The sequence below is a fragment of the Thalassophryne amazonica genome, chromosome 9, assembly GCF_902500255.1.
Source record: "Thalassophryne amazonica chromosome 9, fThaAma1.1, whole genome shotgun sequence".
Classification (NCBI taxonomy): domain Eukaryota; kingdom Metazoa; phylum Chordata; class Actinopteri; order Batrachoidiformes; family Batrachoididae; genus Thalassophryne; species Thalassophryne amazonica.
The window spans coordinates 108,127,796-108,155,777 of NC_047111.1; the positions used below are offsets into that span (position 1 = coordinate 108,127,796).

Genomic DNA, 27,982 nt, shown 5'->3' on the forward strand with positions numbered 1-27,982 from the left:
TACATATGCCAGGCCCGTGTGTGGTGCTGTAACGTTCCCAGAAAAAAAAAAAAAAAAAAACTAGAAGAAGACTAGAGTATGCGCATAAGCTGTGTAAGACCTAATCAATGTAGCACCAAAAGCTACAGCTTTCCAACGTGACAAAGTAAAATTAAGCCTTTTAAGAGAAAGAAGGTCCACGCTGATCATCTGAAATAGACTTACTGCGCATTTAAAGCGAAGCTGTGTGTTTGTGTATTTTTTTAAAAAACACACGATTTGGTCCGCTGGCTGCTCTCCGCTCTACGTGCACTTTAAGTCCAGTTATCATCGACAGGGTGCAGAGCGGATTTATCAGTGACTCCAAATATGACAAAATTAAGTACTTTTATTTATTTTCGAAAATGTGCTCCGTTGTCAAAACGGTACATGGAAAGCAAACTTCACTTGCCTTTGCAGACGTAGAGCGGGACACACTGCTGCCTTGTCAGGACTCGTAACATCAGATCTTAAGGTTTATAGTCCATTGTATGCCCCCCCCCAAAAAAGTTGCCATTACTCACAAACATACACAGACATCCCTGACTGACCGCCTGCGCTTATGGTCCGGTGTCAGGGGAGGGCTGAGATCCTGACACCGGGAAAGATCCAAAACTTGTAAGGACGTGAAAAAAATAATTACCCAAGAAAACAGAAAGGGATACACTAAATTTGACAATCTGCACAATGGCGCAACAACATTGTGCCACTGCTTAGGGCCCCTTCACACATAGTGTGAATACATACAACTCATGGTGACTCACGGCAGTAGAGCTCGTATGAGCGCACCACCAAACATTGCACCGACGGGCAGGCATGCACGATGCCAGTGTGACGGTGTCTTTCAAGCAGGAACACAGTGCGACCTGCTGTAGCTGCTCGCACTGTGTTGCATGGGACGAGATGCACCACATCGCGCCGCTGTTGTGGTGGAAAATAAAATAAAAACCAACTGTATAATTAGTGAATATCACTGGGTTGATATAAATAATACATAAAAGGGGACAATACAGAACCCCACGGTTAAATAGAAAAAAAATGCCACTCAGAATTTGAACCCACACACTCTGATTACCAGACGGAAACTTTACCACTGCACTACAATCACTGTCTTGTAACAGGAGCGTGTAATGGCTAAAATCAACAAGCAGATAAACGTATTTTCTAAAAAAAGCGCTGTAATAACTGACCAAACGGCGTTTGGTACGGCGTAACAGTTGTGGGACACTTAGACAAATTTCACTGCCAGCTCGACAGTGATTGTCTGCTGATTGTTGTTGTGTTAATAGTGCGAATGGCCACACATTTTGTAAGTGCCAAACAAGCAGTGTTAGATGTTTGTGTGTGCCAGCTGGAATTTGACCGGCACCTGCTGTGAGGGGGATCGATGGGTTTGCACAGCGCACACTCTGTCTTTCAGCTGCTGGTGTGCGCAAATAGTTGTAGCAACAAGTGTACAAGGCAGCTATGATTTTACACATTTTGCACATGATTCCTGTTTCATGCGCACGTTATGCGCAAATCGACCGAATTCACACTATGTGTGAAGGGGCCGTTACGGAGAGCCCTGGACTACTGATGTTGTTTAAAAAGGCAGAAGTACTTTAAATTCAATTTCAATTTATTTTAATTTATGTAGCATCAAATCACAACAAAGGTGCTTCACACAAGTAAGGTCCAACCTTACAATTGGATACTTTTTATCCAATTACTCGATTAATTGCCAGAATAATCGACAGAATTCTCGATTACTAAAATAATCAATAGCTGCAGCTCTACTTTAGTGAAGGTGTAGTAAGTTGCACTGCTTTGCGTGTATGTTGTCATCATTAATTCAGACAACTTTATTGATCCCAAAAAAGGGCAATTAATAATTTTCACAGAGCAATTTGTGACATTCATGAGACTAAAGTGAATGATGATAAAAAGTGTTAGCATGTCATATCACTGCAATGCTCTGGCATGTCGTACACAGCAAATACATTTTAATTGAAAAAATGTGCGCCTAAACTGTCACGTGGTGTGCGCTGGCCTGTTCAGATTGTAATTAAAGTGCACCCCCAGCCAGCCACTACTATGTAGTAAGTAAAGTGTGATGCTTGCTACCTGACTAGAGTACCACGTGAACTGCGAAAATAAGGGCTCCACTGAGTGGGTCATGTTCTAATATATAAGGCTGACCGTGTGTGTGTTCGCACATGTAGACTTTCAACCTAAGGGCCCCAGTGACCTCCCCCTTGGTGCCCCCCACAGATTTACTAGGGCAGGCAAGACCTGCATAAAAGAATTGCCCTGAGCAGATCGCGGCCCCGCCATCTTGAATGGTTGAAGCGCTGCAGTGGTCTCTTGCCGTCGGTGGAAAATGCATGCTCTACGTTTGTAATCACTGTCGATTCTCTGGCCGACTTCTCCGCAGTCATTTACATTTAAGAAGTGAAAACCTGTGATAAGGTCAATTCAGATACGTAGATTCAATTTCTGAAGTCAGATCTATCATAACTGTTGATCCTTTCACCCTATAAGGCTGCGAATTGAGCGTAACGTTTGGCTCCTGTCAATAGAAAACTCATGTCATCAGTCAACTCTCAGGTTGATTCCTCTCCCCCCCCCCTTTCTCTGTGCTTTGACAGCGAAGGATTAGAGCGAAATCATCCCGTGCTGGACTGTAGCTCCCAGCCGACCGCGCCCACCACCCGCCGAGGAAGGGCACCCGCCCACGTGGCGGCCGTGCTCGCCGCTCGGGCACTCGACTGCTGATATCCCCGAATCACCCAGTAACGTCACTCATGACCTCCTCGTCGTTGTGGACAGCCAGCTGCAGATGACGGGGAAGGATAAGAGTCTTCCCACTGTCCTGAGCAGCCCCACCGGCTCGTCGGCCAGCGCACTCTTCTCTTATTTGCACAGTTACTCAGTTTTTGAGAACTGTCTACTCCAAACAGATTTACCGTAGAGTGCCATACTGTTTGTATTTCTTTGTAACTGATGCACGTGTCCCATTACTTTTGCAACTCATCAACTTGGCTTGTATATTTTAGATTTGCTTTCAGTTTGAGTTTAAGGAAGATCATTTTTAGAAATTTAGGTTTTTTTAATGTATTTGAAATGGCATAAACAAATTTAAATGTGTGAAATACCAAGTGTTCCAATACTTGTGGAGGGCACTGTAACGCTTTCCATCATTGAAGGAACTCATTTCTACTGCAACATGGAGATCAAAAATTAGACAAAGCTAATGACTAGATGTGGTGCAGATGAATTTGTCTGTTTATTTCAGTTTCAAAAGGCAGAATAGATGGTTTTGCAGCAGAAGAGTTGAACAGCTGATATTGGACAAAACAACATTTTCATTGTCCCAGTCCACCCAGCTGTAAAATTATTCTGCAATGGACTAGCGTACCATCGAGGAAGCAATAGACCTTCATCCACTTTATGTTATGGAGAAAGGAGATAAGCACCAACCCGATGGACTAATTTTTACTACGTTTGCCAAACACAGTTGCTTTATTGAGTAAGGGACAGTGTTAGTACTCACTATGCCGCCCTGACAACATATCCCTGATCAGCACAGGTCTCTGCTTTCATAAGGACATGGCAATGTTCTTGCCATGTAGCCACAGTGTTATGTGTGCAGCAAGCTGATACCTGATTGACCAACTGACACGACTACAATGTAAACACAAAGTGGAAAAGCCAGTCAGCCAAAGGATGGATACTCAGTACAGCTGGATCATTTGTGCTGCCACGGTCACTTCTGTTATTACCTCTAACAACAACACAGAAGGGGAGCGGTCATGTGGTCAAGGGAGATCCAGATCAGTACCATAAACCTGTCAATCATACATATCCGATCACATACAACGAGTGAGATGGAGTGTTTGGGGCCTTGGAAACATACTTGGAGAAATAGCTTTTTTGGATTGTTAAAAAATGTGGAGATCTTCTGACAAATTTTCTTGCTTTCCAAATAGGGCTGCACGATACAGCGCTTCTGCATCATCACCGCAATGTGCACATGATGTGCAACAGTCACAGTGCAGGATGTGTGATGCTACAGGATTATTAACCTCGCTTGCTCGGTTAATAATTTGTTTATTATATGGCTATTGTATATATAAACACACAAACATACAGTACCATCTGAATATGAAAGCTGCAGACGGCTCGTAGTCAGAGACCTGTTCGCTTCACCTCCGTGAAGAACTTGCTAACAGATGATCCGGTCGTTAGCTGGTAAACTTTCAGTTTTCTCTCTGATGCTGTTTAGGTATTTGTGGAGTATGTTCATGCCTGACTTGGTTTTTCTAATCGTGTTTTTATCTTTCTGGTTTGTAACAAATGTGATACGCGTTCCGGACCAATTGTCATGGTAACCGGTCTGATATGGGAAATCAGCCAATCAGAGTGCATGTAGCGTCGCAGCCATATAATAATCTTAACTATTTTTTGTGTTGTATCTTATGGCCCAGTCACACAGCACTTAACGAAGGGCAACGAAGCCCTAACAAAAGAAGAAATCTGGACTTTCGTTGGCATCATTTAACATTCATGCAGCTTTGTTCCTGCAGCTGGCGATTCGTCAGATTTTTATACTGTTGAAAAATTTGAACGAAGGGCAACAAAAACCTCAATTCACCCGTTTCTGTGAAGGCTCTCAGTTGTCCAGGTGGTTTCCATAGTAGAGAAGACTCTACTATCAATTCGTCCGTGTTTTGTTTTGCTGTCGTTCTTGACGTTTTTTAATCGTTTGTTTAGTTTTTGTAATTGATTAGTTTGACTTCGTTCGACCGGCTGAATGTTTTCACACAGTGCAGAAGCCGGTTTGTGAAGCCGCTGCTGCTGCGTTCATGTACCGTCAGAAATTACACGGCAAACTCAGCGTGTTTGCTTGGATTTTTTATTTATTTTTTATCTGGGTGAGGGTGAGCTTCAATGGGCTCAGGCACCTTATATAGGCCAGATTGAATCTTTTGTGTGAATAAAATTAATTATTTTGCCACAAACAACTGCTGAATTTGAAACAACAAAAAAGTTGTGTAATTTCCAATGGTACATGAATGCAGTGGCGGCAGCAGCAGCTGCTGCGTGTGCTTATTATTTTTTATTAAATATAATGATACGAGTGTAGGAATGACAATCCAGCCCTTCTGTATATGTGGCAACAAGTAGATAATTCAAATGCTTATATAAAGAGCTGTTCTGGAAGGCAGAATTCACGTTGTGGATCAGCTGCAGCTGGTTGAAATAATCGCACATGTACGTGAGTCAATGCACATTCACACGTACTGATCAATTTGCTGCTCTGATATATTCAATCATCTTTACACTTATATTTATTCCCCGTTTTGATAGTTTTCTGTTATAAATCAATATATATGGCTTAGAACATAATACAGTGATACAGCAGTGACCACAGATTTTTTTTTTTTTTTTTTTTTTTTTTTTTTTTTTTAAATTGGAGCAAGATAGAACGTGCAGTGTGTCGTCAGACAGTGTGGATTCTGATGATGAAGTAGATGTTCCCTCTTTTGTTCTGGATGAGGAACCAAGGCAGGTGGTCCCACCGATGTGCACACAGCTTCTGTTTGCAGTTTCTCCAGGACTCAGGCGCTATGAGCTCCGTCCCAGCGCAGAGTCCTGGAACTCAGAGATACAGACACACACTGCTCCAGCTGTGGCTCCAGGCACGTTTCATTTAAAGCGTCAAGATCGTTAGCTTTGGTTTTGTTTAGTTCCTCTTTCGTTCATGCTTTACAATATATGTGGCTGTTCATATTACATGGTGTAAATTCCTGTACTTTTTTTTTTTTTACATCGCAATACATAAATTGCAAAAATAAATAATGCAATAACAGTTTTTTCTTATATGGTTGAGCCCTGTGTCCAGGTCCACGAGGGATTCAGCAGGCCAGGCACATTTTTTTTGTTTCCTTTTAAGACCTGTTTTAAACTTTAGCTACATTATGTCTCCCAAAATACAAACAAGACAATAATAAAAGACAGATCACAATGATGAGAAAAATATTAAACTCTCCAACAGCATCCTCTTGATTTTGGACACTTCTGAGGACAGGCTGTTCTGGCTCCTGTCATTCATCAGCCTACAGTTGGTGGATGACTACGTCTACCCACTACAACTAGTTTGCCCACTATGGTCTGTACCACACTCATGAAAATATGCCCATTATAGTCCTGAGAGACTTCAAAGTATTCTTATGTTTGACTAATACAAACCCAAACACTTTAACATGATGTAAAACAGATAAAACCACCAATTCACTATATCTGAGAAGTTGTAACCAGTTAAAGTTTGAGGTTCATGCATGAACAGTTAATCTGTGAAATACTATTTTAAGATTGTTGTTCTGAGTTCAATTAATCATCTAATCATTTTAGTACTACATCAGAGTTCAGTTATGCTTGTGTGAGTTTCCACGACAAGAAGAAAAGCTCCAATTCTCATGTTGATGTCTCAGGACAACACTACTTCATGTTAAGTATTTTTCCATAATCTTTGGGCTACTCCTCCAGCAGACAAAGATGAAAAACATATGCAATTGCGTACTTATGAAACTACTGTTGGAGAGTGCACTTGCACCATCTGTCCGAAGATGGGATCTGATCCAGATATTCCATATTAGCAAGCAGGACGCCATAAAAAAAAGGAAGGCTCCCAGCTAACTGTCCCTACCCCATATAGAAAATCTTGACCCACAATGCACTGCTTAGTCAACATCAGTTTTTATTTATTTATTTTTTTGTTGTTGTTGTTTTTTCCAGTCAGCTGAATTTCCCATCCCATTGTTAACAATGCTTCAGGTTTATGTTTAATTTCTACATGTGTTTCCCCAAAAAGCCGCACAACTTTATGTGATTTGGCAAAAGTGTGACCATGAAGGTTTGGAGAGGAAGCGATAGTGCGGTGGTGTGGACATGGAGTTTGAAGCAGTTAGACACTACTGGCTGTTAGCAGTGTCTAAGCTTACTGGCTTACTGACTGTGATAGAAAAATGAAAGAATCAAAAGTCACAAAGGTGACGATGGCTATCGGATGCATCAAGACTTAACTAAAACTTTCAAATACTGACGAAGATGAAGCCGTGTGAAGCAGGAAGCAGCGTTGGACAGCAGGACGATATTCTCTGTGGCTACTGTGTGCCACTTTAGGAGAAGTAAAATCGGTTATGTTGTAAGGTATGTATTTATTATTTGCTCAGTCCGGTTTACACTTTATTGGATGGATTTTTAACACTGGCTGCACCAGTTATAGTACAACCTGGAGAATGGCTGGCTCTTCAAAACAAAGGCAAATAATAATAATAATAATAATAATAATAATATTGCATCCTCTATGGTGGCCCAGATGTGGCTGTATGCCTGAGGGAGAATTGCTTAACCAAAACTTCATCAATTAAGCCTCATATAGACTACAAAGATCTGCTTGTCAAATAATGTACAGCAAATTTACTATATTATTACAAGCATAAACATTATGTATTGCAGCTACTGTGGACATGCAACAGCAAGCCATATTATCGGCATGATTGACTGAATGAATGGATGGAAGGACAGGTAGATAGGTGATTATCATCATCATTAAAATACTGAAGGACCATTTGCTCCCTTTCACATTGCAGGAATTAACCTGTTGCACAGCAAGCCCAACAGCTGAAAAACATTAAACACTGAGACCTGCAGCAATAGAACAATCTATCTGAACCACCTGTTTGTTGTTGCACTCTATTTTTCAATGCGTGCACTTTGTTCTGAGACGTAAAAAGGATTATTGCTTTTAAAAAGGCTTTAACCTCAACCTCCTGGTGAAAAAAGAACATTTGGAAATGGTGACCAGTGGTTTGCTGTCCCTTTAAATAAGTTTTCTTTCTTTTCTCTACCTCCCTCCCCTGAGGTTTATGCCTGTGACTGTCTTTCTTGTCCCCCCTCCATCTCACAGACACACAAATGCTGCATGCATGTGTGGCTGGCAACTACAAAGCAGTTAGCCAAGCATCTCTTGGCTGTGTGCAGAGAGAATGACACTCTCATTACTGCCCTTAAAACAAAAAACAACAACTCTTGTCCGAACAAAATCCACTGAAAGCCCAGAAACCCATACAGAAAGGCACAGGAAAAATTTGAGTAACAGGCTACTTTTCCCTTTACAATGCACTTGTGTCTGTGGTTGACGGTTTCTTCTGCCCCGTCCCTCCTACACCCTTCTTTCCTGTTCCTCTTTAATGTCACAGGGCTGGCTCACATGACCTTGAGCAGCAGCGTTTGGCACGGCAAGAGCTGCCTCGCCTGCAGGCGCCCTTGAACTGGATCTGCAAAACTTAAAAAAAAAAAAAAAGAGAGGAGGAACCGTCACGGGGTCTGATAGACATCTCAACCCCCTCTCCTACAATCCCAACTACCCCCCCCCCCCCATCCGCCCTTTTCTCCTCGGCTCTTTTATTCAATCTACGCCACTCCTTATCTGTTCCCTCTGGTGGGAAGAGATTTATCGGGATGCTGTATCTTTAACCTCTCTATCAGAGTGAGGTACAAACAGAATTCCAAAAAGTCTGACGGGCCTGTGCTGATTTATTTTTAAACAACACCTCCTCATCCTCCTACATGCACAAACCTCGTACTGTTTCAGAATTAACGATGGTGGCGGTGGTCGTGGAGAATAAACCTGTTCAATTACACGTCTGCCTGCTTCCAATTCAGAGGTGCTGTTTATGTGCAAGCAAAGTCCAGACTGGTTTTGGCTCCCGGTGCTCCGAGCCACTGGCACATAGTGACCTGGAGCTCCAAAACAAATATTCCAGCTTACCAACCAATCAAAGTTCTCAGACCTGATGTTTTGACAGGCTGACGATGACCTGCTGAGTGCCATTTAAGACCTCTGATTTTCCAATGTAAACACTGCCGTCCACAGTCCAAAGTGTGACTGCACTGTCAAACTCAGCTGCCGTTGCTCAGGGCAGTCTACTGTAAAAGCACAAAGAGAATTTATCAGCATGCAAATCTGCAGCACCCTCCTCTGACAGTAAATCACACCCAACAAGGTTCAAGTAATATATAAATACTTGCAGGGATCTGACTGAAGTATCGTGTTTTCTGCAGGGTTCGAAACTTCAGAGGACATTATATACTTGAATCATAACGTGCTGCTTAAACTAAATAAATTGGTTGATTAAACAGATGAGTGCTTTGATAAGTGATTAATCATTTGTCATTTATCAAGAAAAATCATATATTTTAGTGATTCCAGCTTCTCAGAATATGAGCATTTGTCCTTTTTTCTGTTTTAGATAAAGTGGTTTTGGCTGTTTACACTGTTCTTTTCAAATGATATGTGCATCCAAACTGCTTTTTACCCACTTCAAACATGATTTAGCCGGATATATACCAGACTGTGTATTATTTGGACTGCCACCCCCCCCCCCCCATGACCCTTGATTGGAGGTAAACAGTTTGAAGATGAGTGAGTGAGTAATATGGACTGGGTTCTTCTCTGCTTAATTAGTATTTCAATCAAGGCCATTGTAATTGTACTCGGACTGACAGAATGTCCATGCAATGGCCACCCCACTGAGACAGGTCTGCTTGAGGTTTCTTCCTGCTGACAGGGAATTTTTCCTTTCCATGGTTGCCAGTTCACTTGCTCATGGGAAAGGTCTACACTTTACTCTTTGTGTACAGCACTTTGGGGATGACTCGGCTGTGAATTGATACTCTCTAAAATTACCTGAAATTAAAGTGTCAGGAAATTCCCAAATAACAGCAGCTCTGTCAATATTACTTTTTCTGTCAGGTTGGAAAAATGAAGCTCAACAACTGATCTGGTTGAGGTATTATACTGAATTTCTATTACAGACATTCTTTCTTACACGATGAACTGCATCTATGGTGAATATAATCTATTTTAGTGACAGCTGATCTGCTCTCTGTCAGCTGATCTCCATCAGCTCTCCTAGCAGTGCAGGATCTGGCTAGTATTTGGATGGGAGAACTCTTTGTAACACCAGTGGTTTGTGTGTGTTTTCCAGGTAACACTGGAGTTGTGTCAAGAAGGGCATCCGACATAAAACTTGTGCCAATACCAGTGCTAGATCTGGCTGTATCCCCACTGTGGCGACCCTGAACAGAAATGGGAGCAGCAATATGGACACACAAGTGACATGATACAGAAAACTGTGGGTTGCCAAACTACTGGCCTTCAACTAGCTCACATTCCACCGTTTTCAGACCCTGGTTACATTAGAGGGAACCCAATTTTATTAATCATAGAAACAACAAAAATGAGAAAATTCCAACTCTTCTACACCAACAATTAACTGGTGTTAAACAGCAAGCAATGGACTAAGGAGCTCTAGATAAATAAAAAAAAGAATTACAACTGGATTTCAAAACTGGCTATATTTTGAGAAATCAGTCAATATCTTTTTTTTTTTTTTACTTTTGATTGGGCAGCATAAGTAATTAAAAGATATTTTTGTGGATTTTGAGTTCTCACATTTTATACAATAATAATGTGAGCCTAAAGAAATAACCCAACAAATGAACTACATAATGAAAATGTTGTTTCAACCCTAGTACTAAGGACTGGACGAGACTAGCCAAGCCCTCCTACTTGTTATCTTCATGACTGACCTTTTAAACAATGTTATCACATGTCATACGCAGGTCTGCTGGAAACCATTTTGCTAAAGGCAGTGTGGTGGCTCCCTACCCCTTTAAAAACAACAACAACAAAAAAACAACAACAGTGGCTAAAATGGCCAAGTACTGGTTCTGACTGGTTTTAGCGCTCCAGCATGTCTCACCTTCACACAGAGAGACAGAATGACAGTGACATGCGTACACCCCCTCAGAGAGGTTGCTTGAGCGACATGAGCCATGAGCAGTCTCCTCAATTTAGCGTTAAGGGGGCATTCGGTGCTGCAACATGAGTTCTGGAGCTAAGAATAACATTAGACAGTCTGCTGGCCGGCAGTGGCAGGGCTGGAGCTGTGGCCTGAGGAGAATTGGGTATGTGTACTAACCAGAGTCTTGCTGCTAATCCGATCCCCGCCTGGTTTATCCCCTCCTTGGGATATTATGCTACATTTGTGAGGGTGACACCTCAACAAAAAGGCTGTTTGTCAGACAGCAAAACAAATATGATTACCATTAGCAAAGAAAAGACATAAACGTTAAACCTAGTTTGTATTCACTATGAAATTCCCTACCATCGAATAAGTTGTGTTTTTATGTCAGTGAGATTTGCTGAAATATTAAAAGGCTCACTGTGTCCCCTGCAGAAGAGCCCAAAAGCAGGCTCTGTAATGGAGGCACCACAGTGTCCGATGAGATTCATTACAGGCAAATTTGTTCCACATAGTGAAATATGAGTGAGCTCTACTGCCTGAAAAAAATTGCGTCACTCCATAAGACCTCCAATCCAAGAATAAGGACAGATTTCAAGTTCCATAGATTTAGTTCAGTGTAATAGCCACAGCCCATTACTATCCTGCACCCAGCCAAACAAAGTATTGGTGCACTGTCTGAACATTAGCCGCCACGCTGCTTGCTATCTTGAAGACAAGTGCAACACAAGCATCAACAGGTTGTGCAAATGATTTAGGTGCATGAAAATTCAGTAAGGTATATCTTACATATTATATTAAAATTCTAAGGTGGAACTATGCTAGTATACTAAGGTATATCTAAATATCTAAAAAGGAAGAGTAAATAGAAGAGTAGCATGTCCAAGGTCTATCTGAGATTGAAAGTGGGCAGAAATTAAGTGCAAAACCAAGTGCTGCATGCAAAGAGTTTGTTTGGATTTACTTTGTTGACTCGACATGGATGTGCTTAATACAAACATAATTACTGAGAAAAGCAGAACCTGTCATATTCTGTAAACCAGAGTGTGGCAGGCACACATTGCTATGGCATTAAGAAAACAGACATTAAGTGAAAAGTATTCTGGTGAGTTAACAGATTAGTGTCAAGGTGTCAGACTGCATGAGCAGACATCGGCCACCAAAGCTCCCTGAGGTGACGTTATGTGATGTTTGAATAGAATAGAGTCTTTATGTCATTGCACATATATCTACACATAAAACTAAATTTGTCCGCTGTATTTAACCCATCCTAATTACAGTTAGACACAATCCAACTACTAGGAGCAGTGGACAGCCACAGTCCGGCACCCGGAGACCAACTCCAGATGTAGACGCTGCCTTGGTCAGGGGCAGAGAAAGGAACAGACCCAAAATAAGCATGTTTTTGATTGTGGGAGGAAACCAGAGTGCCTGGAGGAAACCCACACAGACACGGGGAGAACATGCGAACTCCACACAGAAAGGCCGGGAATCGATCCTAACACCTTCTTGCTGTGAGGCACCAGTACTAACCACTAATCCACCGTGCCATCATGTATTAATTTAATTTCATGGTAGTTTTCAATTTTGTTTCATTGCAGATGTTATGGTATATATGTGCCTTGCAGACTTGCAACTTCATGTCACAGACACTGATGCCAACTCTGCATGTTTGTGAGGTGCGGCAGCCCGGAAAATGGCTGAATATTAATACTGTCATATTATTTATCATACATTTTACGCGTGCGGCGGAGCGCCTTGTAAAATGAGTTTATTTCCTCCCCTTCTCACTGTTTTTCTGCCCCCTAAAGAGACCACTGTATGCTATTATACTAATACACATTTGCATCTGAGTTGCAAAGATATGTGCAGACAAGCAAAGTGCATAAGCATTGTAAAACTGCTTGTGTAAGGTGCATCTGAAAGTTTCCGCTATTAGCAGGGGTGGTGGCCAAGTGTTTAGTGTGCTTGGTTTCAGTGCAGAAGGTTCCCGGTTTAAACCCCACTCCTAGCATTAGGAAGGGCATCCGGTGTAAAATGTGTGCCAATTCAACATGCAGGTCCACCTCAGCTTTGCTGTGCTGACCCCACGTGAAAACAAGGGTGCAGCCAAAGGGACTGACTTACACACAATGCTGGGTTTTACAGCTGGTCTTTGGTCATCTAAAGTATAAAAGCTTTTATGATGAGCAATATAAATGCTTCAGCACGGGCCTGACCCACACCTCAGTGTTAGACCAACACTACCGCGAGTGCAAGTTAGAACATGGGTGCTGGGAATTAAAATGTCAATTGTGTCAGGTGGAAATGAGCAACAGCACTTGCATTGTGCTGTGTGCCACTTTGCACAGGGTGGAAGACAGAACCCTATATCTCCAAAGCCTTTGAGGCCAAACTAACCAAACTTGAAACGCACAGTCTCAGGTGGGGGAACAGTCACCACAGCAACAGTGACCCGATTTACATATTAACTAGGTCATGATGTCAGTGAGTGCAAAATCAGATTTTAGCTCATATTACTTGACACACAAAATATTGACAGCTATGAGTGACACCAAGGTAACCGCTAGGTAGTGTAGTGTAGAATTTTCGCCAATGGATGGCAGGGTATTTACCAGGTCATGGCTGCTTGTTTGTGCGGAGGAGATCAAGCCCAGTGTTTATCCTGCTTTGTCTGTCTGAGAGCCACTGGAAGTCACAAAGGATATGAGACAACAAGTGACGCCACAGGCCCGTGTGAAACTATCAAAAATATATTGTGACAGTAGATAATTTTTTCCTCTGGGCTTTAAGGCAATACGCAAAACAAACTAAAAAACAGAAAATTCACCCACTACTTAATCATCTTCTTGCATGAGCAATTTTTGTAATTTAGCCAGTAGGGTCAGAGATTTTGAGGTTGCACTGAAAGCAGTGCAGTTTAACAGAATGAGTTAATCATGCAGCCTTAGGAGCTAATTTTTTTGGTCAGGGAAAAAAAATATCTTAAGTGTGCATGTAATCAAATTACCTCTTAAATAACGGGGCTTTGGCACAGATGATATGCAACGAGGTCAGTGCAGCTGAATAGGCATCTGTTTTGCTCATTTCTATAGCACAGTTAAACTTGCTACAGTAAATAACCTGACCTGAATAAAGTCGAACAAATCTGGGAGAAAACAGGCTATATTTAGAAACCAGCAACCCGTGTGATGGAGAAAGAGAAATGTGAAAAGATCCTTTACTTAAAAATGTGTGTGGGGCTCGGGCTTCGAGCTTGTCAGGTCTGACTGCAGTAAAATGCTATTACTGGAGCTTGAGAGGGGAGAATGGAACTTATAGGAGGTGGCAGTGCTTCAGAGGCTCCTGTGCCAATGTAAGGCTTATGTGTGCATGCGTTTTTTGAAGTGTGGGGCTGGGGAGTGAGGAGACACCTCAGCGCTCAGCTTGGGGCGTATAATCTATGGTTCATTTGCAGCTTTTCTCGCCAGTATGACAAGCCGTTTACAAGACGTAGCCTCTGCCGCTGACCCAGTTCTGAGTGGCTGCGTCTCGCGACAAGGCCCTGCCTCCCCATCAAGCCCTGCTCCTCGCCTAACTGACGATAACACAGCCACCCTCTGCCTCCATGAACTGTGGGAAAAAAAAGGTCACCTGACCCATTTTCTTCTGCTTCCCCCCTAAGATCACACAAAGACTTCTGCAGAGCATGATCAAGGCAGACAGTAAAAGGGAAACAGAGACAAGGGAAAAAAAAGGAAGAAGTTAAAATACAGAACAATAAATAAATAAACAAACAAACAAACAAACAAACTGCAGACTGCTCTGTGATGACTTCATACATTCTGCCATTCTTGTGGCTCGGGATGAATAATACTGAAAAACCATAGTATTGCAATGTTATAGGCTGCTGTGACATGCATTATGGATTTTTTTTTTAGTTTTAAGCACTAATTATGGTGCATAAGCAAAAATAAGCACAGGTCATATGCATGTGCAATGACAGCTCTAAATATTCAGGTCATCGCCCACTAATACTGTATATAAATCCTTTTCTATTTATATTACTTTTTAAATTTTGTTTTAAATGTTGGTATTTCATCTTTTATTGCATTTTATAATGTAAAGCACTTTGCATTTACATTTAAATCTGATATACAAATCAGTTATTCAATAGTAATACTTCATCCAAACCATCAACATGCTTATTAGACCCCATTCCTACCAGGCTGCTCAAGGAAGTCCTACCATTATTTAATGCTTCAATCTTAAATATGATCAATCTATCTTTGTTAGTTGGTTATGTACCACAGGCCTTTAAGGTGGCAGTAATTAAACCATTACTTAAAAAGCCATCACTTGACCCAGCTATCTTAGCTAATTATAGGCCAATCTCCAACCTTCCTTTTCTCTCAAAGATTCTTGAGAGGGTAGTTGTAAAACAGCTAACTGATCACCTGCAGAGGAATGGTCTATTTGAAGAGTTTCAGTCAGGTTTTAGAATTCATCATAGTACAGAAACAGCATTAGTGAAGGTTACAAATGATCTTCTTATGGCTTCGGACAGTGGACTTATCTCTGTGCTTGTTCTGTTGGACCTCAGTGCTGCTTTGATACTGTTGACCATAAAATTTTATTACAGAGATTAGAGCATGTCATAGGTATTAAGGAATTGCGCTGCGGTGGTTTGAATCATTTGTCTAATAGATTACAGTTTGTTCATGTAAATGGGGAATCTTCTTCACAGACTAAAGTTAATTATGGAGTTCCACAAGGTTCTGTGCTAGGACCAATTTATTCACTTTATACATGCTTCCCTTGGGCAGTATTATTAGCGGTATTGCTTAAATTTTCATTGTTACGCAGATGATACCCAGCTTTATCTATCCATGAAGCCAGAGGATACACACCAATTAGCTAAACTGCAGGATTGTCTTACAGACATAAAGACATGGATGACCTCTAATTTCCTGCTTTTAAACTCAGATAAAACTGAAGTTATTGTACTTGGCCCCACAAATCTTAGAAGCATGGTGTCTAACCAGATCGTTACTCTGGATGGCATTTCCCTGATCTCTAGTAATACTGTGAGAAATCTTGGAGTTATTTTTGATCAGGATATGTCATTCAAAGCGCATATTAAACAAATATGTAGGACTGCCTTTTTGCATTTACGCATATCTCTAAAATCAGAAAGGTCTTGTCTCAGAGTGATGCTGAAAAACTAATTCATGCATTTATTTCCTCTAGGCTGGACTATTGTAATTCATTATTATCAGGTTGTCCTAAAAGTTCCCTAAAAAGCCTTCAGTTGGTTCAGAATGCGCAGCTAGAGTACTGACGGGGACTAGCAGGAGAGAGCATATCTCACCCGTGTTGGCCTTCATTGGCTTCCTGTTAATGCTAGAATTTAAAATTCTTCTTCTTACTTATAAGGTTTTGAATAATCAGGTCCCATCTTATCTTAGGGACCTCGTAGTACCATATTACCCCATTAGAGCGCTTCGCTCTCAGACTGCGGGCTTACTTGTAGTTCCTAGGGTTTGTAAGAGTAGAATGGAAGGCAGAGCCTTCAGCTTTCAGGCTCCTCTCCTGTGGAACCAGCTCCCAATTCGGATCAGGGAGACAGATACCCTCTCTACTTTTAAGATTAGGCTTAAAACTTTCCTTTTCGCTAAGGCTTATAGTTGGCTGGATCGGGTGACCCTGGACCATCCCTTGGTTATGTTGCTTTAGACGTAGACTGTGGGAGGGTTCCCATGATGCACTGTTTCTTTCTCTTTTTGCTCCGTATGCATCACTCTGCATTTAATCATTAGTGATCGATCTCTTTTTCCTGGTTCTTTCCTCAGCCCCAACCAGTCTCAGCAGAAGACTGCCCCTCCCTGAGCCTGGTTCTGCTGGAGGTTTCTTCCTGTTAAAAGGGAGTTTTTCCTTCCCACTGTGGCCAAGTGCTTGCTCATAGGGGGTCTTTTTGACCGCTGGGGTTTGACCGTTTTTTTTTTTTTTTTTCTTTTCTTCATAATTACTGTATGGCCTTGCCTTGCAATGTGGAGCGCCTTGGGGCAACTGTTTGTTGTGATTTGGCGCTATATAAGAAAAAAGTTTGATTGATTGATAGTACTGTTATTATTATTATACTACTATTATTATCAACATAAACACATCCATGCATTTTGAAAGCCTTGAGAAGTTAGTCTGGAATCAACTTAGCACTTCTATTATATACCAGAGCTACACTGAGACAGAGCCTTAAGGAAACTACAAGACAAACTCAGCAAAAATGAACACAACCATTTAAATCAAACAAAAACAATTGATTTAAATTTAGCAAAGCCACAATCTTATGAAATTTTATTTCATCAGGAAACGGTTTATGTCACAAATCTGACTTTTCTCCATTTAAGACATGGCTGTCAAAGGCAGACTATCCCAACCAGTCAATCCATTTCCTAAACCCGCTTATTCCAGTTAAGGGTCACGGGTGGTTGGAGCCTTTCTCAGTGGTCACTGGGGGAGAGGTGGGGTAGTGCCTGGACAGGCTGCCAACACACACACACAAGCTCATTCACACTCACACCTGCAGCCAATTTAGGGTCACCAATTCACATAACCGGCATGTCTTTGGAAGTGGGAGGAAGTTGGAGCATCCAAAAGGAATTCATGGAAGCATATTGTTTATCATATTGTATTGTTGTTTAATAATGTGTACTCCTACTTTTTTAAAGCGATTGGTGAAATAATTTTAAACAATATAAGAATAAAACATATGTCCATAATGACCTGTGCAAAATATCAAATTCAGGATGATACCCGCCTCGGAGCAAATCTAAACTAACAGCAGCAAAAAAAATTTATGTCGTTTGCCAACTGCCTATAGTTTACCGACACGTCATTGCACAGGTTGACTGTTTGCTAGACTGGCAAGAGAAAAATGGAAGCATTTCTAAATTCTTTCAATTCATTTAAAATGTCTGAATTTAACTCCCTGAATCATTCTGTCACTTTCTGTACCTCCGACTTAAGCCCCTTTCACACCCCGGGCCTGCGCAGATTTGCATTGTGATGCATATCAAGTACGCTGGAAAGGCTGCGTCATGAATAAAATGTTGCTTGGCCTGCCTCTTCACCTACTATGGTTTTGAAGTGTCACTGCCTCAGCGTATTGCCACGTATGGCTGCATAAACTCAACGTAGGGCTGCATGAGCTCGGTGTAGTAGGTACGCTGCATTACGCAATTATATGTGACACTGGTGTGAAAGGGGCCTTAGTCCAATTAAGGCCCATTGGGGGAGGGGCTTTTATATTGGGAAAAGAGGTGGGATATATCCTGGACAGGTCAATAATCTATCACAGGGCTAACACATATAGACAAACTCTTTCACACTCTCACTCACACCTACACAACAAATTTTGCTGAGAAAAATTTACTCTGCTGGGATAACATTAATTGCAGTCCAAAAAGAGTAAAATTATCTATCACAGAGCTACATCAACTCAACACGGTGTGAAATCAACTCTTATTGGAGTGAAACCACTTGCACTGACCAGGCGATGTCGCAGACCGAACTGTCCCCGTCAGCCCTGCCTTCACTGCGCACACTTCATCAGGCGCGGTTCACTGATTATCACCTCGTTTTTGCTTAAAACCGCACTCCAGTCATCATCTATCTCAGCAACAGATATCTGAAGCTTTTGTACTGCAATCATGTCCGCATAAATTCAGCATTATTCCATAATAACAGATGGAGGAAGCGATCAGAGCACCACGGCTACACGAGCTGCTGTGCATCAGTCATTTCAAAGCGTCACCGATTCAAGCCTCGTTTCTGTTTAAAACTGACTTTAGAATGATTTAAGAGGTTTTAGCTTGTCATCTAATGGTTAATAATCCCATTAATCCATTTGATCACTTTGGGTGGAGAGAACCTTTCTCCGGAATGACACATGCGCACTGGAGGCAGGGCGGGCAACCTTCTGCGACAACTGTTGGGCTGATTTCACTCTATGACAGAGTGTAATTTACTCTATTTAGACTGGGATCAAATGCTATCCCAGCAGAGTAAATTTTACTCAGCAAAATTTCCTGTGTACAGTCAATGTGGAATCACTAATTCACCGAACCTGCATGTCTCTTTGGAAGTGGGAGGAAGAGAGAGCATGTAAGAGGAACCCACACAACATGGTGAGAACATGCAAACTTCACACAGAAAGCCAGAAACCCAGGACCTTCTCACTGGGAGGGAACAATGCCAACCATGAAGCCACCGTGCTACCCTAAGTCATTTAACTTTAACTCATGGAAAATAATAATGATCATAGTAATAATACCAACTTGCATCAAATCAGAGGTAAATTAGTCATAGCCAGAAAAAAAAAAAAAAAAAAAAAAGGCACTACTTGGGAATCGTGGCTGCCCTTATCAGCTGGTCGGTATGTTTGAAAAAATCCTCCCACACCTTAAAGCAACAACTGCTCTGGAGGTTAATCACTCGTCTACCGGTGTGCTCGTCCACCTCTCCACCCCTTTCAGAAAACTAAACACAATCCTCTACCTTATTTAAACACCTATATATACTGCAGTCATGTAACACCCGTGGAGGTATGACATGTCATGCAGACAGAAAAATTATGATCATTTTATTTTAGCGAGAGAGAGATATTACAGGCCTAGCTGAGCCGAGAGCTGCCCTCAAGACTGTGCACATGACACCGGCTCCTGTGAATATTCTGAATGCTAGGACAGCTCACGATATAGCTTAGATCATGCACAGTGCTCTCATGCAACCCTTTACTTCATTAAGCTGCGCCCACTCAAGCGTCACCTCTGTAATCGCCCCATACATTAACCATGGCGTTCCTCTGACAACAACCAAGGCTTCCATTCATTTGGAAAATGGATAGTTTGTTCTGTAGAACCATTTGTATCGGCGCTACCAGTCATTGTGAAATAATCAACGCACACCTTCAATGGCTAATTTAAATATTAATGTGGCAGCCAAATCATCGCTCAGCGCTCACTGCTGGCGTCTCTTAGCAACCTTTGTTTAGCTTCTGTGCACAATGTCTGCAGGCAGGAAAGTGACATTTAATTATTACCGTTTTATTTTAAAGGCCCTGCTGAGCATATCTCTTACTTTAAGTGCAGCCTGCTATCTTTGTTTCAGAAAAGTGGTAATTAACTTCTCACTTGTCTTATGCTGATTACTACATCTAGCCCATTTAAAATGAGTGAAAGCAATTAATACATTGTCAATCAATTCAAAACAATCAGACATGGTTATTTATTTTATATCTCCAACATTAACTTGTACAACTTCTAAAACATGAGATTTGCTGCTTTTGCTTTATTACTGTGTAAACAGCTGAACAGAATATATCAATCATTTCATGAGAGAGTTATGAGACAATTTTACTGACCAACGATTCTATGATTAAATTAATATGGTGCCATCAAGTAAATATTTTTGTTGTGAAATAGGCTAATCTGTTCATTATTTTGTTATAAAGCAATTAATTGTTGTTCATTAAATTTCAAAAAATAACATTCAAAACAAGATAATTTATTTGCAATTATAGAAACAGAAAAAGTAGAAATACTGATATCTGGTGAAAGATGATTAAAAAAAAACATTCTTGAGACTGTCAGCTGATTAACCGGTTAATTGTTTCAATACTAACAAAATTAAATACAGATACAATTATGGTAATGAGGTTAATAAAGATTTTATAGTATTTAGAGGCAGCAGTTGAATATGTAGAAATCCACTCCACTCAAAAGCACGTTTTCTTATTTATAAATGTTCACCTTCACTATATATTGTGCACTGCATGAAAAACAAACAAACAAACAACAACAACAAAAAAAACCCTTGTGACAGTAGATAACCGAGCCAGAGCTTTCTGTCATTTCTGCTTTCTGCTCCAGGCAGGTGCTCTTATTTTTACACACCCACAAACACAGACAGTGTCAGAAGACATCTAACGCACTACACTTCTCACTCATGGTAACGGCAACATGACACTTAACTAAACTGACTAAACCAGCTGAACTACAAAAACACAAACTGTTAAACAAACCACAATAGCAACATTTAAAACCTCAAAACCCCAAACTCCCATGGTGCACTGCAGCACAACGTCCATTGCTAAAATTGCTAACTTCTCAAAAAAAATATTTGTCCTATCAACTTTCCATTTTCGCAGCATTCATCCTTGACCCAAAATAAAGAAGCATGTCAGCTCTCCCCAGTTTCTCCATGATCAAAGCCATACACATGCACGCACACAGGCACGCATGCACACAGAGCCCACTTGGCTAATATAATATAGATCTGATTGATTATCAAAACAGCTGACAATTACTTTGGTATTATAATTACTTTGCTGCACATTAATCAACTAATCATGTTGCAGACCTATTCTTAACGTACATCCTCTCATCAATGGTTAAACATAACTAAAGAGTTTTATCCAAAGTTTAAAATTGGGTGACACAAACCTCACATGAACTTACATCAACGTGCCTCACGTAGCACGCCAGTGTCAGAAAGTTCACCGTTACAAGCACATTAGTCTTACCGGATGGCTATATGTGGTTGTGTTCTCATTTCCATCAGCCAGTTTGATACTCAGCTTTAAAAGGAAGAGAGCGTTGACCTGACGCTAAACTCTCAGCAGCCCTGTGCTAAGCTCCTGTGTGCTAACGGTGACCTAGTGCACACAGACATATGGTGCCTCAGAGACAAGCCATGAAGCCCAATGTTCCACTTTCCTCAGCTGCCAGACATGCTTCAAAAATGATACAGCTTTGCTGCTTCATGTAAAGAATGAGAAAATATGCCCAAAGACAGACGCAGAGAGGAAAATGGCACCTGAATAACACAGAAAAGGGTGTCAGATTTCTTTATTCGGTGGGGGTGCTGGAGGTTCCAATTCCAGCTAAAGAGGTGAATGTAGGTCGAGCCCTGCCTCCTCATAAGCACCAAGGTCAACATTGAATGGAAGGGAAGGTGGCTTAGAGAGAAAGAGGCCCTGGATAAACCACATTTGTCTGGCTCTTGTGCCAGCACCGGCCTCAGACATGTAAACACAGTTACACAAGCACTCAGCTCCTCTGTGCTAACCCGAGGTGTGTACGTGTGCACAAACAAGATATGTTACACAAGCTTTGCTGTAGCTTCAAGTTCCTTTAGGATCTACACTAGACCCAACTTAAAATGAATAATCAACACCTGTGGTAGAACCGGGCATCTGACTGGACAGAAAATGGTCAAATATAGAAGACATGCCTGATGAGATGAGGAAAAAAAAAAAAGGAAATCCAAATTATACGAGATCCTCTACAGTCTACTGTACATAACTTAAATATGTTTCCAGACAGGTGCATAATTTTAAATGTCAAATCTGAGCAAGTGATGCATGCATGTTCTAAATCAAGTTAAAAAAAAAAAAAAAAAGGAAGACACCATGGAGGACAGCACTGCACCAAGACTGCCACAGTTTGTGGTTTGATTCTCGTTAGAGCCACCCATGCAATAAAAAAAAGAAGAAAGAAAATCATGTCCACCTTAAACCAGGTCCACAAGTATCTGGACAGTGAGGTTTTGTAATTTTGTCACTACAATGAAGTCGAAAAGAAACAATCAAAATGCACTTGCAGCGCAGCCTTTCAGCTTTAGTTCAAGGACTTTAACAAAACTATTAGGTTTACCATTAATGAATTAACATTTTTAACACAGTTGTTTCAATTTCAGAGGCCGTAAGCAATTATCATTCATCACCATTCTTAGAAAGAGACTGTTTCGGAGAAAGGTCAAACGTGTGCCTCAAACTTGGCTACTGAATTAAGTAACATGAAACTAAAAGAGGTAGGATTAACAACTTTTGAGAGCAGTAGAGTTCAGGTTGACTCGACAGAAATGTGTAATATTTGTGACACATGGTTTTGGCCTTAAATGCATTCTTTATTGGAACAATATAGAATAGCCTACAAGGCCATGATCTCACTGTTAAAGTTAACGCATGTAGATTTAATGTCAATGTTTGCCATTCTTAATGATTTATATAAATTAAGTCCAAGAGATATTCAGTGACTTCGGAATGTTCATATGTTTATCCTCTAACTTGCCTAAATAAACTGGTTGCAAACATAATGATTTAATCCATGCACTTAAAATTATTGTTTGTCCAAATATGTATGGTTTCTGGAAATGGAGAGACTGTGTATAAAAATGGCAGTATTCCTAACCGTTGGTAATAGAGAAGAACTTTAGCCATGTCATCGTATATTTCATGTCACTTTAGGGCTGAAACGATTCGTAACTTGAATAATTCGATTACAAAAAATGTTTGAGGCAAAATTCTGTACCTCCAAGCTCCGTTTACATTGTAGTACATATGCCAGGCCCGTGTGTGGTGCTGTAACGTTCCCAGAAAAAAAAAAAAAAAAAAACTAGAAGAAGACTAGAGTATGCGCATAAGCTGTGTAAGACCTAATCAATGTAGCACCAAAAGCTACAGCTTTCCAACGTGACAAAGTAAAATTAAGCCTTTTAAGAGAAAGAAGGTCCACGCTGATCATCTGAAATAGACTTACTGCGCATTTAAAGCGAAGCTGTGTGTTTGTGTATTTTTTTAAAAAACACACGATTTGGTCCGCTGGCTGCTCTCCGCTCTACGTGCACTTTAAGTCCAGTTATCATCGACAGGGTGCAGAGCGGATTTATCAGTGACTCCAAATATGACAAAATTAAGTACTTTTATTTATTTTCGAAAATGTGCTCCGTTGTCAAACGGTACATGGAAAGCAAACTTCACTTGCCTTTGCAGACGTAGAGCGGGACACACTGCTGCCTTGTCAGGACTCGTAACATCAGATCTTAAGGTTTATAGTCCATTGTATGCCCCCCCCCCAAAAAAGTTGCCATTACTCACAAACATACACAGACATCCCTGACTGACCGCCTGCGCTTATGGTCCGGTGTCAGGGGAGGGCTGAGATCCTGACACCGGGAAGATCCAAAACTTGTAAGGACGTGAAAAAATAATTACCCAAGAAAACAGAAAGGGATACACTAAATTTGACAATCTGCACAATGGCGCAACAACATTGTGCCACTGCTTAGGGCCCCTTCACACATAGTGTGAATACATACAACTCATGGTGACTCACGGCAGTAGAGCTCGTATGAGCGCACCACCAAACATTGCACCGACGGGCAGGCATGCACGATGCCAGTGTGACGGTGTCTTTCAAGCAGGAACACAGTGCGACCTGCTGTAGCTGCTCGCACTGTGTTGCATGGGACGAGATGCACCACATCGCGCCGCTGTTGTGGTGGAAAATAAAATAAAAACCAACTGTATAATTAGTGAATATCACTGGGTTGATATAAATATACATAAAAGGGGACAATACAGAACCCCACGGTTAAATAGAAAAAAATGCCACTCAGAATTTGAACCCACACACTCTGATTACCAGACGGAAACTTTACCACTGCACTACAATCACTGTCTTGTAACAGGAGCGTGTAATGGCTAAAATCAACAAGCAGATAAACGTATTTTCTAAAAAAAGCGCTGTAATAACTGACCAAACGGCGTTTGGTACGGCGTAACAGTTGTGGGACACTTAGACAAATTTCACTGCCAGCTCGACAGTGATTGTCTGCTGATTGTTGTTGTGTTAATAGTGCGAATGGCCACACATTTTGTAAGTGCCAAACAAGCAGTGTTAGATGTTTGTGTGTGCCAGCTGGAATTTGACCGGCACCTGCTGTGAGGGGGATCGATGGGTTTGCACAGCGCACACTCTGTCTTTCAGCTGCTGGTGTGCGCAAATAGTTGTAGCAACAAGTGTACAAGGCAGCTATGATTTTACACATTTTGCACATGATTCCTGTTTCATGCGCACGTTATGCGCAAATCGACCGAATTCACACTATGTGTGAAGGGGCCGTTACGGAGAGCCCTGGACTACTGATGTTGTTTAAAAAGGCAGAAGTACTTTAAATTCAATTTCAATTTATTTTAATTTATGTAGCATCAAATCACAACAAAGGTGCTTCACACAAGTAAGGTCCAACCTTACAATTGGATACTTTTTATCCAATTACTCGATTAATTGCCAGAATAATCGACAGAATTCTCGATTACTAAAATAATCAATAGCTGCAGCTCTACTTTAGTGAAGGTGTAGTAAGTTGCACTGCTTTGCGTGTATGTTGTCATCATTAATTCAGACAACTTTATTGATCCCAAAAAAGGGCAATTAATAATTTTCACAGAGCAATTTGTGACATTCATGAGACTAAAGTGAATGATGATAAAAAGTGTTAGCATGTCATATCACTGCAATGCTCTGGCATGTCGTACACAGCAAATACATTTTAATTGAAAAAATGTGCGCCTAAACTGTCACGTGGTGCGCTGGCCTGTTCAGATTGTAATTAAAGTGCACCCCCAGCCAGCCACTACTATGTAGTAAGTAAAGTGTGATGCTTGCTACCTGACTAGAGTACCACGTGAACTGCGAAAATAAGGGCTCCACTGAGTGGGTCATGTTCTAATATATAAGGCTGACCGTGTGTGTTCGCACATGTAGACTTTCAACCTAAGGGCCCCAGTGACCTCCCCCTTGGTGCCCCCCACAGATTTACTAGGGCAGGCAAGACCTGCATAAAAGAATTGCCCTGAGCAGATCGCGGCCCCGCCATCTTGAATGGTTGAAGCGCTGCAGTGGTCTCTTGCCGTCGGTGGAAAATGCATGCTCTACGTTTGTAATCACTGTCGATTCTCTGGCCGACTTCTCCGCAGTCATTTACATTTAAGAAGTGAAAACCTGTGATAAGGTCAATTCAGATACGTAGATTCAATTTCTGAAGTCAGATCTATCATAACTGTTGATCCTTTCACCCTATAAGGCTGCGAATTGAGCGTAACGTTTGGCTCCTGTCAATAGAAAACTCATGTCATCAGTCAACTCTCAGGTTGATTCCTCTCCCCCCCCCCTTTCTCTGTGCTTTGACAGCGAAGGATTAGAGCGAAATCATCCCGTGCTGGACTGTAGCTCCCAGCCGACCGCGCCCACCACCCGCCGAGGAAGGGCACCCGCCCACGTGGCGGCCGTGCTCGCCGCTCGGGCACTCGACTGCTGATATCCCCGAATCACCCAGTAACGTCACTCATGACCTCCTCGTCGTTGTGGACAGCCAGCTGCAGATGACGGGGAAGGATAAGAGTCTTCCCACTGTCCTGAGCAGCCCCACCGGCTCGTCGGCCAGCGCACTCTTCTCTTATTTGCACAGTTACTCAGTTTTTGAGAACTGTCTACTCCAAACAGATTTACCGTAGAGTGCCATACTGTTTGTATTTCTTTGTAACTGATGCACGTGTCCCATTACTTTTGCAACTCATCAACTTGGCTTGTATATTTTAGATTTGCTTTCAGTTTGAGTTTAAGGAAGATCATTTTTAGAAATTTAGGTTTTTTTAATGTATTTGAAATGGCATAAACAAATTTAAATGTGTGAAATACCAAGTGTTCCAATACTTGTGGAGGGCACTGTAACGCTTTCCATCATTGAAGGAACTCATTTCTACTGCAACATGGAGATCAAAAATTAGACAAAGCTAATGACTAGATGTGGTGCAGATGAATTTGTCTGTTTTTTCAGTTTCAAAAGGCAGAATAGATGGTTTTGCAGCAGAAGTTGAACAGCTGATATTGGACAAAACAACATTTTCATTGTCCCAGTCCACCCAGCTGTAAAATTATTCTGCAATGGACTAGCGTACCATCGAGGAAGCAATAGACCTTCATCCACTTTATGTTATGGAGAAAGGAGATAAGCACCAACCCGATGGACTAATTTTTACTACGTTTGCCAAACACAGTTGCTTTATTGAGTAAGGGACAGTGTTAGTACTCACTATGCCGCCCTGACAACATATCCCTGATCAGCACAGGTCTCTGCTTTCATAAGGACATGGCAATGTTCTTGCCATGTAGCCACAGTGTTATGTGTGCAGCAAGCTGATACCTGATTGACCAACTGACACGACTACAATGTAAACACAAAGTGGAAAAGCCAGTCAGCCAAAGGATGGATACTCAGTACAGCTGGATCATTTGTGCTGCCACGGTCACTTCTGTTATTACCTCTAACAACAACACAGAAGGGGACGGTCATGTGGTCAAGGGAGATCCAGATCAGTACCATAAACCTGTCAATCATACATATCCGATCACATACAACGAGTGAGATGGAGTGTTTGGGGCCTTGGAAACATACTTGGAGAAATAGCTTTTTTGGATTGTTAAAAAATGTGGAGATCTTCTGACAAATTTTCTTGCTTTCCAAATAGGGCTGCACGATACAGCGCTTCTGCATCATCACCGCAATGTGCACATGATGTGCAACAGTCACAGTGCAGGATGTGTGATGCTACAGGATTATTAACCTCGCTTGCTCGGTTAATAATTTGTTTTTATGGCTATTGTATATATAAACACACAAACATACAGTACCATCTGAATATGAAAGCTGCAGACGGCTCGTAGTCAGAGACCTGTTCGCTTCACCTCCGTGAAGAACTTGCTAACAGATGATCCGTCGTTAGCTGGTAAACTTTCAGTTTTCTCTCTGATGCTGTTTAGGTATTTGTGGAGTATGTTCATGCCTGACTTGGTTTTTAATCGTGTTTTTATCTTTCTGGTTTGTAACAAATGTGATACGCGTTCCGGACCAATTGTCATGGTAACCGGTCTGATATGGGAAATCAGCCAATCAGAGTGCATGTAGCGTCGCAGCCATATAATAATCTTAACTATTTTTTGTGTTGTATCTTATGGCCCAGTCACACAGCACTTAACGAAGGGCAACGAAGCCCTAACAAAGAAGAAATCTGGACTTTCGTTGGCATCATTTAACATTCATGCAGCTTTGTTCTGCAGCTGGCGATTCGTCAGATTTTTATACTGTTGAAAATTTGAACTAAGGGCAACAAAAACCTCAATTCACCCGTTTCTGTGAAGGCTCTCAGTTGTCCAGGTGGTTTCCATAGTAGAGAAGACTCTACTATCAATTCGTCCGTGTTTTGTTTTGCTGTCGTTCTTGACGTT

General features: G+C 41.4%; 1 protein-coding gene and 1 long non-coding RNA gene across 4 annotated transcripts in view; one reads left to right on the forward strand and one right to left on the reverse strand.

The window, feature by feature from the left end:
- nrip1b (nuclear receptor interacting protein 1b) overlaps positions 1 to 27,982 on the reverse strand; it is a 113,494-nt gene that overhangs the window by 37,673 nt on the left and 47,839 nt on the right. The gene's annotated exons all lie outside the window — the stretch shown is intronic.
- LOC117517788 lies at positions 4,245 to 27,944 on the forward strand. The gene is made up of 4 exons (XR_004562832.1): positions 4,245 to 4,262; positions 5,535 to 5,536; positions 23,471 to 23,480; positions 27,496 to 27,944. It is a non-coding gene; the product is annotated as an uncharacterized LOC117517788 (long non-coding RNA).